Here is a 6,543-nt window from a genome sequence, read left to right on the forward strand (position 1 = left end):
ACAAGTTATCGTTTGCAAAAGGCACGTTTCGATTTCCTGAACCGTTTACGAAATTTGCGGTTGATACAACCATATGGTTTACGACGAGCAGGACAAAGTATCGGTCGCATCGCGAGCGACCCGCGCGCGGTCACGGCACAGCCCGTCCGCCGACATATCATCCAATATCTCGAGAACGGTGACAGCTATCGTTCTGCTCTCAGCTTTAAAAACAATTTCGATATGTTGACTAAATTTCATACGCAATAATGTGTTACCTAAAATGAACTGTACGCAAATTCCACGCAATGCGTTTTTACCTCTGCACACTCATTAAAATTTCGTGTAAAGGTTTACGTAAATGCGATACAGCAAGTAACCACGACGAATAACGAAAAGAAATTCGGTCCTTTATCGAGAGAAGATATCAGGCTGTAACATACACAAGAATCGAATTATTCTACCGAATAGTTTCCTTGGAATCGGATGATACGTATTTCATAGCTGCCGCCGCGTCCGCGCCAGCGGTTCGGCGAAAGTTCGTGTGGCCCGGGGTTCCGTACCTGACGTCATGCTCAGCGCGTTGTGTGATTGGCGGCGCGGACCTGGAGCGCGGCACGCGGCAGCGGTTCGACACGGACAAACCGCGACGCAGAGCCCGCCTAGCCGCTGACGGCGTTTCCATGGCAACCACGCCGCTGCCGCGCGGCAGCCCTAGTGGGAACCGGCCTTAAGAATACTGGCGTGTACGCCAGACTGTTTCCCCCTCTCTGTTTCTCCGGCGTAAACACGACGGTGCTGCCACAGTGGCGAGGAAGAAATTAGTCCTCTTCCATCCCCTTGTTCAACAGGGGCGGCCGGCAGGTAGTCGAGGCGCCACGCCAGTTCCCGAAGCCGCTCCCTCCGAGGTTTGGTTTCGAATCCCGGGGAGGGACGGCAGATTTGCCGCCCCTCGTTTCGCACGTGCCTTGCGCCGGCCCACCTCGGCACACTCTTGATATTGTGAATCTCGGAATATTGAATTCCCTAATGATTCACACAATGGAATGTCCCATGCGTCTAGCTCCAACTACCATTCCGTGTTCAAAGTCTATTGATTCCCGCCATGCGGCCAGAATCATGTCGGAAACCATCTCACATGAATCACCTGAGAACAAATGACAGCTCTGGCAACGCACTGCCCTTTTACACCTTGTGTATGTGATACTTCCACCACCTGTATATGTGCATACCACTATCCTGTGATTTTTGTCCCCTCAGTGTATTTGCAAGATTGTTGTGGGTTTGTGACCTACGCGAGTAGCAATATCAAACAGTGATAAAGTGCAGTCTTGATAGGCCACAACTCTGCTGCTGTCGAATTCCAACACATGCTGGTAGGCAGTTCTCCTTCTTACACGAGGTGTAAAGCAATCTTCTTGCAAAGATTTGACTGAAATTTTAGCAACCTAAATATTTTCCCACTTGCGTAACATTGACTTTGCTCCGTTCTGGCGTCATGAAAACAATACATAACCCTCTAATACCAGTAATAGCCACACAAAGTGGCCTCATGTGATATACTCTTGACTGCATAAGTGAGCCCTACTTTGCATGGAAATTGTGTGTCAGCAAAATGATGCACAACACACAATTAGGTATGATGTAAAAATGTGTGAGGGAGTACTGAAAAGGACTGAACTAATTTTTTGGTGGCCAGAGCTCTTGCAGTACCACATTTTGCCACTAGGAGTGCACAGAATGAACATTCTAGTCGGTAAACTGGGTGCTGTCGCTGAAGAAGGGTGGGGAGTAGTTTCGGCACAGTTTATAGTGACAACTTTTTTGCGTGATTCTCGTTTTTGTAATGGCTGATTTTATGAACACTATGCAGTCGTAAAATTCCAATTTTTGCTCGGAAAGTGGAACAGAAATTCTTGAAATGTTAAGAATGACATATAAGGATGATGCTATGGGGAAAAAAGTGTTTCACTGGTTTTCCTGTTTCACAACGGTGAAATGTAAATTGATGATATACCTTGTTCTGGTCTTCCTTCCAGGTCCCGATCATGTGAAAATGTTTTAAACATTCGTGCAGTCATTAATAAAGATAGACATTGGACCATTGAAGAAATTGTGGAGGTGTCAGGAGTGCCTTCGAGTTCAGTGCAGTGAATTATGACGAAAGGTGTGGGAACGGAAAGGATGGCTGCAGAATTCATGCCACAACTGCTGACTGCTGAACGAAAACTAGGTCGTGTGGAAGCAACCTATGATTTGAATGGAGAGTCCCAAAATGATCCAAAAAATTTTTTTCAAATATTGTCGTAGGTGACAAAACTTGGTGCCATGCTTACAATCCCAATTCAAAGCACCAATATAGCCAGTGGAATACTTCAAATTAGCTTCATCTCAAGAAAGCTTATCATGTGAAACCCAACATTAAAATAATGCTAATCTGTTTTTTCAATCTGACAGGAGTCATTCATTCAGAGGTTGTTCTGCAGTGTCAAACACTAACTACACTTTCTACTTGGAAGTTCTGAAAGGATTTCACAACAGTGTGTGACAGAAGCAGCCTGGTTTGTGGTAGTTAGGTGAATGGTTTTTCCATCATGACAATGTCCCTCTCTCACATCCCTGTCTGTATGACAGTTCTTGCCCAAAAATGATATGACCCCTGTCATCACCCCCCCCCCCCCCCCTAAACACCTGTTGTTGCTTCGTGCTACTTCTTTTCTTTTGTTTCCACGAATAAAAAGACATATGAAAAGAAAGCATTTTCCCGATGCTGCTGAGATGAAAGTGATGGATATGCTGTCAAGCGTCACAAAAGATGATTTGTTTTGAAACACTGGACAAAAGGTTATAGGATTGTATTAGTGCAAGTAGAGAGAACTTTGATTAAAATGTGAATAAATAAGTTAAAAAAATACCACCTCATATACACATACGATCAAAGTATCTGGACACCACCAAAAACATATGTTTTCCATATTAGGTGCATTGTGCAGCCACCTACTGCCAGGTACTCCATATCAGTGGCCTCAGTAGTCATTACACATCATGAGAGAGCAGAATGGAGCACTCCGTGTGCTGTGGCCTTCTCCACCAGACATCACAGCGCCTAGAGTATCAGCAACCAAACTGAAAGCCTGCAGCCGCGGGTTGCCCACCTCGCATGCACACCGAAGCACTACACAACCGACAGGCAATATTGATGAACGGCCACAGCAACAACCACAACAACACCACAGTAAAGGCACCAGGGGCCACTACTGGCCCACATAAACGTAAGGAAGAGGTCACTGCAGATCCCGGAACTATTTTCACACGTCAAACCACATGAGGGGAAAATAGTTCCGAGGTACTCATCCGCCGAAGCGCTATAAAGGCTGGCGCTCGGCCGCACATCGGCAGTTAATTGACCGCCAGCAGACTTGGATAGCTGCCGCCCCGGCATGGATGTTCTCGCTGATCTCTGGATTAGGCTTGGTATATCGGAGAAGTCTCTGGCGGAGACTAGTAGGAAATTATTTCAGTTGTTTTCTATCTTATTCTTGTATGTAGCTGTGATTCAAAGACGGATCGTTGGTGTTATACTTGGAGAATTGTTTTGGTTAATCGAACAGTCCAACCAGTTGTTTTCAGACTTTGATCGTTAATTTCTTCTGCTTATGCAGACATAACACTGTGAAACTCATGGACTTCGAACGTGGTCAGGTGATTTGGTGTCACTTGTGTCGTACGTCTGTACACAAGTTTTCCACACTCCTAAACATCCCTTGGTCCACTGTTTCCAATGTGATGGTGAAGTGGAAATGTGAAGGGACACGTACAGCACAAAAGCGTACAGGCCGACCTCATCTGTTGACTGACAGAGACCGCCGCCAGTTGAAGAGGGTCATAATGTGTAATAGGCAAACATCTATCCAGACCATCACACAATCACAATCTATTGCAAGTACTATGACAGACAGGAGGTGAGAAAGCTTGGATTTAACGGTCGAACGGCTGCTCATAAGCCACACATCATGACGGTAAATGCCAAACGACACATCACTTGGTGTAAGGAGCGTAAACATTTGGAGTGACGAATCATGGCACACAATGTGGCAATCCAATGGCAGGGTGTGGGTATGGCGAATGCCAGGTGAACATCATTTGCCAGCGTGTGTAGGGCCAACAGTAAAATTCAGAGGCGGTGGCGTTACGGTGTGTTCACGTGTTTTCAATGGAGGGAGCTTGCACCCCTTGTTGTTTTGCATGACACTATTACAGCACAGGCCTACATTAATGTTTTAAGCACCTTCTTGCCCCCCCACTGTTGAAGAGCAATTCGAGGATGGCGACTGCACCTTTCAACACGATCGGGCACCTGTTCGTAATGCATGGCCTGTGGCAGAGTGGTTACACGACAATAACATCCCTGTAATGGACTGGCCTGCACACAGTCCTGACTTCATTTCTACAGAACACCCTTGGGATATTTTGGAACACAAACTTCATGCCAGGCCTAACTGACTGACATTGATACCTCTCCTCAGTGCAGCACTCCTTGAAGAATGGGCCGCCATTCCCCAAGAAACCTTCCAACACCTGATTCAACGAATGCCTGCGAGAGTGCAAGCAGTCATTGAGGTTAGAGATGGACCAACACCATATTGAATTACAGCATTACCGATGGAGGGTCATTTTACTCAGGTGTCCAGATACTTTCGATCACATACTGCATACGACAGTGTGCTGAAATGTAACATCTCCAAATTTTTAATGTGAAAACACTCAAGTTTTTTTAAAGAAAACAAACTTTATTAACATTTTTATTCTTCGTGTCTACATATTTATTTCTCAACATAGTCACACTGGTGACGAACACATTTCTCCCAATGAGAGACCACTTTGCTGATACTGTCATCGTGGAATGTTGGACTTTGATGACGGAACCACCTCAACTCTGCTTGCACCCCTTCAACACTATCAAAGTGATATCCTCGAAGGCGTTCTTTGAGATACAGAGACAGATGAAAATCAGATGGGGCCAATTTGGGACTGTACAGAGGATGACCGGGAAAAGTGAATCCAAAGCATTGGATTGCTGCAGTGATATTGTATGGTCTAGCATTGCCATGCTGAAGGAGTGGGTACGAACTCTTCGAATCTGGCTTTGTTTTCTGATGGTCTTGCAACACCCAGCGGAGTTTATGGTGATGCCTTTGTGGATAAATTCCAAATGCACCACAGCTTCCTCAAATTTCAAAGTCCAAAGCCCCTAGATAGGGCAGTCTACCTGCATGTGTCTTCCTTGGACTTCACTGTGGCACAAGACCTCACTTTTGTAATTACTCATGTTTACATTGGTACAGGCTGATGAAAAAGTCAAGCATATCAAAAACCAATCAAGTGTATAAATATATATAACTTTCATCCACTGTGTCCCAATGTAAACACAAGTAATTACAAAAGCAGGATAATGTAATGCAGTGACGTTTAAGATTATGAGAATGCGGTGCCTACAATCCTTTACAGATGATTTAATCACCAACGAATCATTTCATTCGATGTGTATTATAGAGCACACCACTTTCCAAACAAATTGTTCATAAGCACACAGTGAAAAAAGGAAACTTGCTAGCCTTTGGACTGTAGGAGGGAGGGGTGGCAGGTATATTGGCTAGGGTGTAACACACAATTGTAGGAGTCAGTGAGGAATAGTGGGTGCTGAAAGCAACATGAGGGTGTGAATTGGAAGGCGGTGACAGGACAGAGGGAAGGGGAAACTGTTACGTGGAGAGTGCAGGGCAGTGGGTTATCTGAGATTGAGGCCAGGATGATTACATGAGCAGAGGATGTGTTGTAAGGATGTGTGTAGTGCAGAGAAGCTAGTGGTAGAAGGAAAGATTTGATGGCCTGGGCTAAGTTTACATGAAACAGATGGATTTTCAGTTGACCACTTTCTCATGTGTTGACCCTTCATGTATTCACTAAGGTGAAACCACACCTCATCAGTGCAGATGAAATGGTCTATTTCTGTGATTCAATTAATGCTACCAAATGACCAAAGTACGTACGGTATGCTTGATACTTTTCTACATCTAGCACTTTGAGATTCTGCATACTACGAACATGATTAAGCATGATATTTTAATTTCTGCACCACTTTCTGGTCAGTACCATATAAAATCTGAGATTGGAACTATTGTCTCCTTAAACACTTTCACGGCAAAAGCAACATCACATCTCTCCCCTTAGCCAGTTTAGCATCCAACAAAATGTCTGGTCTCCTGGTTCTCTAATTGTCTGCAAGTGATCCACATTTCTGGAAATGGACAAGTAATCTAGCTATTGTTGAACTTTCCAGCACTGTGGCATCTGGATATTTCAGACAAAATGTGTCCACAACATGTGCATATTGCCAACAGGGCTTTCAAGCGAAATATTAATTATGCTAATAGGAAGAGCGAGGAACCGCCATCTCACTCCTTTAAGTTACTCTGCTTGTTTCTGGCGCTTTGACCGCATAAGCAGAATTTTAAGGAAAAATGGTATTCAGACCACTTTTTTCAGTCAAAACAAAGTAAAAGA

Source organism: Schistocerca piceifrons, chromosome 9 (genome assembly GCF_021461385.2).
Source record: "Schistocerca piceifrons isolate TAMUIC-IGC-003096 chromosome 9, iqSchPice1.1, whole genome shotgun sequence".
NCBI lineage: Eukaryota > Metazoa > Arthropoda > Insecta > Orthoptera > Acrididae > Schistocerca > Schistocerca piceifrons.